Source organism: Toxorhynchites rutilus, chromosome 2 (assembly GCF_029784135.1).
Source record: "Toxorhynchites rutilus septentrionalis strain SRP chromosome 2, ASM2978413v1, whole genome shotgun sequence".
Lineage (NCBI taxonomy): Eukaryota > Metazoa > Arthropoda > Insecta > Diptera > Culicidae > Toxorhynchites > Toxorhynchites rutilus.
The window spans coordinates 30,379,279-30,389,100 of record NC_073745.1 but is presented as its reverse complement, the minus strand read 5'-3'; the positions used below and the strand labels follow the sequence as shown (position 1 = coordinate 30,389,100).

Sequence of the window (9,822 nt, the reverse complement as noted above, 5' to 3'; positions counted from 1 at the left end):
TTAATCAGCTCAAGAACCACAAAGCAGCTGGTAAGGATGGCCTCGTAGCGGAGCTCTTCAAGGGAGGTCCGAGAAAACTTGTAGAGTGTATGCACCGGTTGATAGTCAGGATCTGGGACACAGAACAGCTACCGGAGGAGTGGAAGGACGGGGTAATCTGCCCCATCTATAAAAAAGCCGACAAGTTGGACTATCGTGCCATCACAATCCTGAATGGTGCCTACAAAATTTTGTCTCAGATCCTCTTCCGCCGCCTATCGCCAATAGTAAGTAGATTTGTGGGAAGTTATCAGGCCGGATTCATGCCCGGTTGCTCGACGACGGACCAGATTTTTACACTGCGGCAGATCCTCCAAAAGTGCCGCGAGTATCAGGTCCCTACACACCACATCTTCATCGACTTCAAGGCCGCATATAGCTTTGCGCAGTGGCGATATCGTAACCAATGAGGTACATCCGAGGTGCGATTATTGCTAGTTGAAAACCAAAAAAAAAAAAAAAAGTCCGCATATGATACAATCGACCGACGACAGCTATGGAGGATCATGGACGAACACGGCTTTCCCCGAAAGTTGACAAGACTGATTCAGGCAACGATGAACGGTGTGCGGTGCAGTGTGCGGATCTCAGGTGAGCTGTCGGAATCATTTGAGACTCACAGGGGACTTCGACAAGGCGATGGAATCTCCTGTCTGCTCTTCAACGTGGCGCTGGAAGGTGTTATGCGGAGAGCGGGCTTCAACATGCGGGGCACGATTTTCAACAAGTCTAGTCAGTTTATCTGCTTCGCCGACGACGTGGACATAATCGGAAGAACACATGCGACGGTAGCCGACTTGTATACCCGACTGAAACACGAAGCAGGGCTGATTGGGCTTGGGATCAATGCGTCTAAGTCTAAATACATGCTAGCTGGAGGGACTGATCGCAACAGAGTTCTTCTTGGTAGCATTGTCAATGGAAGTCGTGCCTACTATGGGCTCCGCAAATCCTTGAGGTCCAACAAACTCCGACCCCGTACGAAGTGTACCATGTACAAATCCCTAATTCGACCGGTTGTTCTCTATGGGCACGAAGCATGGACGATGCTTGAAGAGGACTCACAAGCGCTTGGAGTTTTCGAACGCCGAGTGCTCAGAACAATATACGGTGGTGTACAGGAAAGCGGAGTATGGAGAAGGAGAATGAACCACGAACTGGCGCAACTCTACGGCGAACCCAGCATTCAGAAAGTCGCCAAGGCTGGACGAGTGCGATGGGCAGGGTATGTTGCAAGATTGCCGGACAGCAGCCCTGCAAAGATGGTGTTCGCATCGAATCCGGTAGGAACAAGAAGGAGAGGAGCCCAGCGAGCGAGGTGGTTGGACCAGGTGGAGCAGGACTTGGCAAGAATCGGTGCAGCCGGGAGTTGGAGAACTGCAGCCATGGATCGGGACTATTGGCGAAAAATTGTGAAGAAGATCTAATCTCTCAATGGGATGTAGTATCATTATAAATAAATAAAAATAATGGATCCAATCGCAGAACTGTTCATTGATTGATCTTCTAATCTACCCTTGTAACCCGCGACGCCGGGGGAGCGCGCGAGCCCGTCGCTACCGGGGAATTTGCGCAGATAAGCGGTCGGCTTAAGCGCCACTCCCGTGAGGGAGACCGACCGCCGTGTTATTTTCCTTGCCCGGCAATGAGACACCCACTGAGGGCGGGTTTGTCCTTTTCTCCTCACCAACCCGGTTAGCTTCGCGACTTTTTTCCTGCACTCTCGGGAGAACCCGCGATATCGTTTGTCCACGAGACGTAATGCAGACACAAGGAAGTCTGGGTCGATCCCACTGACTACCACTTATGCTGAGGTCTCCTCACTGGACCTACTAATAATGATCTTCCCCTCAACTTCAGAGCTCGCTTCGGAGCGTAGGAGTGAGAGTGGAAGTAAACAAAAAAAGGAGTCTCCACCCTGACTCGTGACCTAATTAACACAAAAAGAAGAGTGAACGGGTTCGTCGGTGTTTAGGCCACCGCGAGCCAGTAAATACACATTTGTTTCTTAGACCTTAACATATAAATCGAACGGAAAAGTTTATTTTACACTACATTAAATATCAAAACATCTCTCACAACATTCTCAATCACTTAAATCAATTAGCTTCATCAACACTTCTCTTCTACATTGAACATTTAGTCAATCAGGAAAGAACATCCATCAACATAGAAAATTTATTTACTCTAAGAACATTAATCAAATTTCATTACTCTACTCTAATTTTCCTCCCAAGTCTCGATCTCATCACATCTAGGTTGAGAAGACGGCGCGCTTGCTATTTACTCCGTTAGGCTATTCATGAATGGCTTCGCTTATAGCGATTGAAATTACACAGTCATATGGAGTGAGCTCTCCACTGCATGCATTATTTGTGTGTGTATGGCTTTGAATTGTGTGGCTTTCGTGGTTAGTAGCTATTTATAGCGTTTTGCTCAATATCACTTATCCTACATGCGCATGTTAATAATGGATAAGGAAAAAAGGTACTCACTACCATGGATTTATGTGATTCGCTACGTCGACGGGTTCTACTCCTAGCTGGGCGTGCGATGAGCGGTCCTAACTTCCGGTTTACGCCTGTTGCGGCTGCCCGTATTGTTCGCGCAGCGCAGTCTTCGAACCAGGCGGAAAGGTTTGAGCCTTGGCTGGATTTTTGGTCAATTCCAACGTTGACTCCGTGGGGTCAGTAGCGGCGCTTCCTAAAGAGGTTACACGAAAAGCACACACAAGAACCATTCAAAATTACGCCACATGAGCCAAACCACAATGCCATTCTTACCTCCGGATGTATTTAACGGATGCACGGGAGGGTACAACTTCAACTTTGCCTAAATCTATCGACTATCCAGCTAACAAAATTTGAACAAAAAAAAAAAAAAAAAAAAAGAACACTAATGAGCACAACTAACTCGCGATAATTAAAACACCAACTACCTTTTGTGAAATTCGCGGTTCAAGAAAATAACACCACTCCGACCTCTTCCACGGTCCACGTTGAAATGGAAGAACATAATTTTTAGTCCTCAGATCAGCGTACTAATCAATAGGACCGGAACTGCGTAATTATTAACGAAGTTAATAATCACGCAAGTCATGCCAAGTTCCCTTGTCCCTACATCGGTCTCATATTCAAATATTCTCGGGCGATCACCTTTAACCTCCCGAGCGCAGTTCAAATCGAATCGCTTGCCGGGTTTTTGAGGTTCCAAGAACAAGAAAACCTCCGCCGAAAGACTCTGCTATTTGGGGGAAATATCCAAACGAAAAAAATGAAAAAAGGAAAGCATGAGTCTTTCGGGTGTATTGGTATTTGGGTGTCTTGGCTAAAACACAGCCGTCGAATCACATCCAGCACCCATTATGCCAAGTTGCTCAAATCTAAAAAGAGGAGCGGCACTCGCGTTGCCTTACATCCAATACATTGAAAGAAGAGAGAGGCTCCGATTCACACAAGTGAGCTGGTGTAGAATCTGAACTTCAAAATAACTAAACGAGGGGCTTCCAAATGTCGAAACCAGTACCACGCTACATCATTCCCTGCTGAATTTTCGAAAATTTGATTGGCATAAACCAATCAAATTTTCGAAGGCGAAAATAGAGTCTCCCTTCGCAGAATGTCCACTAACATTTTCGGGGTCATATGTGGTCATCGTCAAACTGAATTGACTCATCCTCTATCTCCAGTATCAGATCGGGTAATCTGTCTGTAACTGACCATCAACGCTTTACAGCTCCGGTCTCCAGCGAAATGTCATGCGAACCACTGTAAAAGGTTAACTCTAAACGCCCATCAAAAATTACCGGCATTACAGCAACTAACTAACTACTGAACTGAGAAACAAGAAAAACTCGAAAATACATCAATCGATCTGACCTTCAAGAACTACTATTAGTTGACAATCCTATTCACACAAAATGAAGAAAAAAATATACTCAAAATTACCCAAAACTATAACTAAAATCCTTACATCCTCCACTTCTCATTAATAGAAGTATTTCTGGAGATGTAAAAAAAACGTACTATCGACCTACGTCGAAAAAATAACTCGATGAATATTGTTCATTCCGACCTCAGAACTTTACCCGAGTAAAAAGGAATGAAAACAATATCCATCTTAAATTAGCCCGAAATTTCTTCGGATATGGAAGCTACTTTGGAAACTCCAAAGATTGCGTGCTTCCACCGAAGAAAAATCTTAAAGTTCGCCATTCTCAATCGTTGGCATGCTCCAACGATGAGATGACCTTTTTCCTAACAAAATCACAAAACAAAACTAAATAATCAACCAATCACACATTCACGCACCCCTCGCTTACAAGCGATGTACACTCATTCTCCCAATACACTCACACAAGTCACTCAAGCTATTGCCAACTAAACAGTGTTTAAGAAGTAAACAAACCGGAGCGATGGTTTGGTCAGTGAAGTTTGTTTTTTTTTTTTTTTTTTTTTTTTTTTTTTTTAATTTATGTGTTTCACACGGACGATTCCGTGTTTATGAAGAAAAAACCTTGTGAGCGATATGGACAACGATGGAAAAGGAAAGTGAAGATGGTGAGTCGTTCCAATTCTTAGGTGTTAAGCTTTTTTTTCTCTTTTTCTTTCCCAGATTAGGTTCGACAAGGGGAACAGCATCACCGATTGGACTGGATTGTTGCTGAGGAAACGATCCAAACAACGACGAAGGACGAGGATGACCAGGAACGGGACCAAAAAGGGACTAGGACAAAAAGGACGGAGGAATATTGAACGGGACCATTGGAGACAAATAATGAAGGAATCTGCAAAACGACTAGGACAACTCTTGGAAACCACAACTGAAGGAAAACACAGGAATGGAATGAAAATCATCAAAAGAAAACACAATAATGGAAAAGGATGGAGGCTACTGAAAAGCCGGTAGAAAACGGGAACAACTGGATCTGGACACTGGTGAAACACAAGGGAAACACGGACAGGAAAATTTTCAAGGATAGGACACGGAATATGAGCTGGAGGACACAGTGACAAGACCAAAATCACAACGATAACCAAAATGTAATTATTCAATCTAAATATCTATTAATTTTTTACTTATTTTAGGAATTAAACTAAGGAAACTGTACCAACACGGATAACCTAATAAACTAAACGGAATTTCTTCGAACCAAAAAAAAAACAAATAAATAATGGAATACCGGAACGCCAAAAATGACGAAAAAAACAAAAACAACCGAAAAATATGGAATATAAACAAAGGAAAAACGTGAGTGACTATAACTTTTTAATGAATTAACAAACTAATCTAACTAGAATTAAGACTAACACTAGAAGTAAGGGTTAGGGAACTAGGAAAAAATAATAACTAACTACAACTAATATTTACAAATATTTACAATCCGGGTCGCTTTTCCCTACCAACTCGGTTCCGAAGGTCGGTCTCTTTCTTGATGTTTTCGTTGGGATTCCCGTTAGTCACTTCGGCTACATAGCTTTCAAATGCTTGATTCTACGGAATCACCCAGATCGAGAGGTTTATCTAGTCTCTTCTTCTTCCGACTGCTTTCAAGTGCTGAGGCGCTCTCCTCTTCGTTTCTTCACAAAGTCCACTACTGATTGTTTCGAAAATCATCATCAGTGCTCGCTTTACGCTTCGCGGTACCATGACCGCTACTTTGCACAGGTCATCGCTCCGACTCTTTCCTTTTCTTCGTGAACTTTGCTACTTTTTTTTTTTTTGAATCATTGTGAGCTTTCAACCCAGACTTTAGGCAATCTTCCAAAGTCTCAACGATTCCTCAATCGATGGGATTCGACGTAGACTTTCCACATAGGTGTGTTTTCTATTATTAGTTCCTTTCTGAAAGGTACATAGCGCCAAATGTAACCCGCGACGCCGGGGGAGCGCGCGAGCCCGTCGCTACCGGGGAATTTGCGCAGATAAGCGGTCGGCTTAAGCGCCACTCCCGTGAGGGAGACCGACCGCCGTGTTATTTTCCTTGCCCGGCAATGAGACACCCACTGAGGGCGGGTTTGTCCTTTTCTCCTCACCAACCCGGTTAGCTTCGCGACTTTTTTCCTGCACTCTCGGGAGAACCCGCGATATCGTTTGTCCACGAGACGTAATGCAGACACAAGGAAGTCTGGGTCGATCCCACTGACTACCACTTATGCTGAGGTCTCCTCACTGGACCTACTAATAATGATCTTCCCCTCAACTTCAGAGCTCGCTTCGGAGCGTAGGAGTGAGAGTGGAAGTAAACAAAAAAAGGAGTCTCCACCCTGACTCGTGACCTAATTAACACAAAAAGAAGAGTGAACGGGTTCGTCGGTGTTTAGGCCACCGCGAGCCAGTAAATACACATTTGTTTCTTAGACCTTAACATATAAATCGAACGGAAAAGTTTATTTTACACTACATTAAATATCAAAACATCTCTCACAACATTCTCAATCACTTAAATCAATTAGCTTCATCAACACTTCTCTTCTACATTGAACATTTAGTCAATCAGGAAAGAACATCCATCAACATAGAAAATTTATTTACTCTAAGAACATTAATCAAATTTCATTACTCTACTCTAATTTTCCTCCCAAGTCTCGATCTCATCACATCTAGGTTGAGAAGACGGCGCGCTTGCTATTTACTCCGTTAGGCTATTCATGAATGGCTTCGCTTATAGCGATTGAAATTACACAGTCATATGGAGTGAGCTCTCCACTGCATGCATTATTTGTGTGTGTATGGCTTTGAATTGTGTGGCTTTCGTGGTTAGTAGCTATTTATAGCGTTTTGCTCAATATCACTTATCCTACATGCGCATGTTAATAATGGATAAGGAAAAAAGGTACTCACTACCATGGATTTATGTGATTCGCTACGTCGACGGGTTCTACTCCTAGCTGGGCGTGCGATGAGCGGTCCTAACTTCCGGTTTACGCCTGTTGCGGCTGCCCGTATTGTTCGCGCAGCGCAGTCTTCGAACCAGGCGGAAAGGTTTGAGCCTTGGCTGGATTTTTGGTCAATTCCAACGTTGACTCCGTGGGGTCAGTAGCGGCGCTTCCTAAAGAGGTTACACGAAAAGCACACACAAGAACCATTCAAAATTACGCCACATGAGCCAAACCACAATGCCATTCTTACCTCCGGATGTATTTAACGGATGCACGGGAGGGTACAACTTCAACTTTGCCTAAATCTATCGACTATCCAGCTAACAAAATTTGAACAAAAAAAAAAAAAAAAAAAAAGAACACTAATGAGCACAACTAACTCGCGATAATTAAAACACCAACTACCTTTTGTGAAATTCGCGGTTCAAGAAAATAACACCACTCCGACCTCTTCCACGGTCCACGTTGAAATGGAAGAACATAATTTTTAGTCCTCAGATCAGCGTACTAATCAATAGGACCGGAACTGCGTAATTATTAACGAAGTTAATAATCACGCAAGTCATGCCAAGTTCCCTTGTCCCTACATCGGTCTCATATTCAAATATTCTCGGGCGATCACCTTTAACCTCCCGAGCGCAGTTCAAATCGAATCGCTTGCCGGGTTTTTGAGGTTCCAAGAACAAGAAAACCTCCGCCGAAAGACTCTGCTATTTGGGGGAAATATCCAAACGAAAAAAATGAAAAAAGGAAAGCATGAGTCTTTCGGGTGTATTGGTATTTGGGTGTCTTGGCTAAAACACAGCCGTCGAATCACATCCAGCACCCATTATGCCAAGTTGCTCAAATCTAAAAAGAGGAGCGGCACTCGCGTTGCCTTACATCCAATACATTGAAAGAAGAGAGAGGCTCCGATTCACACAAGTGAGCTGGTGTAGAATCTGAACTTCAAAATAACTAAACGAGGGGCTTCCAAATGTCGAAACCAGTACCACGCTACACCCTTTAAAATTACCTTTTGCTATAAAATTCCTAGTACTTCTACTAAAACACGTCATTATAATATCAGATTATCACAATTCTCGTTTTTCGATTTTTCATCCACTTGCAAGCTACCATGAACTACCATGGAAACGTTTATCGATACCTAAAACCTCTATATGTTAAGTTTGATTCCATTTGTTTGATTAGTTCTGGAGTAGTTAAGAACCCTCCCCCCACTCTTTAGAGAAGGGAAAGGGGTGTCAAACCACCATAAAAACATTTATTGCACTCTAATACCTCCATATGCCAAATTTGGTTCCATTTGCTTGATTCGTTCTCGAGTTATGCAGAAATTTGTGTTTCATTTCTAAGGCTGCCCCCCCCCTCCTTAAAGAGGGGGAGGGGTCTCGAACTATCATAAGAACCTTCCTCGACCCCAAAAACCCCTACATACTAATTTTCATGTCGATCGGTTCAGTAGTTTCCGAGTCCATAACAATCAGACAGACAGGCAGACAGAAATCCATTTTTATATATTAGGCTGTCAAAAAAGTCCTGCGGTATTTTTTTTGAATTTTCATTTGTTCATAAAATTAGTTACAATCATCTGTTTTAAGGCAAATATGCGCCGTTTTGTTCGATGACTTGTTCCCAACGAGATGCCAACTTCATAATACCCCTGTTATAGAAGCTCGCTTCCTTATTGGCAAAAAACTCGGATAGCCAATTTTCACAGGCCTCTTTTGTGGCTAACTTCTGACTACCTAGCTCGTTCGCCATGGACAAAAACAGGTGGTAGTCACTTGGTGCAAGGTCCGGACTATACGGCGGATGCAAAAGAACCTCCCATCCGAGCTCCCGGAGCTTCTGGCGCGTCACCAAAGAAGTGTGTGGCCTGGCGTTGTCCTGATGGAAGACAATGCGGCCTCTGTTTATCAAAGATGGCCTCTTCTTCAAGAGTGCTACCTTCAAGCGGTCCAGTTGTTGGCAGTACAGGTCCGAATTGAGCGTTTGGCCATAGGGAAGCAGCTCATAATAGATTATTCCTTGACAATCCCACCAAACACACAGCAGAACCTTCCTGGCCGTTAATGAGGGCTTGGCCACCGTCTGAGCCGCTTCAGCGGGCTTCGACCACGACCGTTTGCGCTTCACGTTGTCGTAAGTGACCCACTTTTCATCGCCAGTCACCATCCGCTTCAGAAACGGGTCGATTTTGTTGCGATTCACATGCGTCGATACGGTCAAAGATGTTTTTTTTGCGTCAACGTGTGTGGCACCCATACATCGAGCTTCTTTGTGAATCGAAATGGTTAATAACGGTTTGATGACTTATCCCCAGCTCTTGGCCGATGCTACGGCTGCTACTATGCCGGTCTTTCTCGGCTAATTCAGCGATTTTGTCGCAATTTTCGACGACAGGCCTTCCGGAGCGTGGCGCATCTTCGACGACCTCTACGCCAGAACGAAAACGTTGAAACCATCGTTGTGCGGTGGAAATGGAAACTGTATCGGGTCCATAAACTGCACAAATTTTATTGGCAGCTTGAGATGCATTTTTGCCTTTGTCATAGTAGTACTGTAAAATATGTCGGATTTTCTCTTTATTTTGCTCCATATTTGCGACACTATAACTCACGAACGACTTAACCAAACAAAACACTGTCAAGGACTATATTATAGCGCGCAAAAATACCTTTCCAACAAGCTATAGTATGAATCGATACAATGAATACAACTAGAACTAGGCGCTTACAACGACACCTCGCGGAAATACCGCAGGACTTTTTTGACAGCCTAATATATAGATGTTTTGGATTTTGATGGGTGTTCAAGGATTTATGTTTGAACAAAAAGTAATGTTTGCTGAAAATTTTTTCGCAAAGAGAAATAAAAACACATAAATGCCCTTCTTTCG

At 43.6% G+C, this 9,822-nt stretch overlaps 1 long non-coding RNA gene and 1 pseudogene across 1 annotated transcript; one reads left to right on the top strand and one right to left on the bottom strand.

Annotated features, from left to right (window-relative positions):
- The first annotated feature begins 416 nt into the window (after positions 1 to 416).
- Positions 417 to 499, top strand: LOC129772072 (U4 spliceosomal RNA; annotated as a pseudogene).
- A 5,406-nt stretch (positions 500 to 5,905) lies between these two features.
- On the bottom strand, positions 5,906 to 7,914 carry LOC129765002 (uncharacterized). Its single transcript, XR_008741319.1, has 3 exons — positions 7,326 to 7,914; positions 7,171 to 7,240; positions 5,906 to 7,090 (listed from the first exon to the last, which is right to left on the bottom strand). It is a non-coding gene; the product is annotated as an uncharacterized LOC129765002 (long non-coding RNA).
- Between the last annotated feature and the right edge of the window lie 1,908 nt (positions 7,915 to 9,822).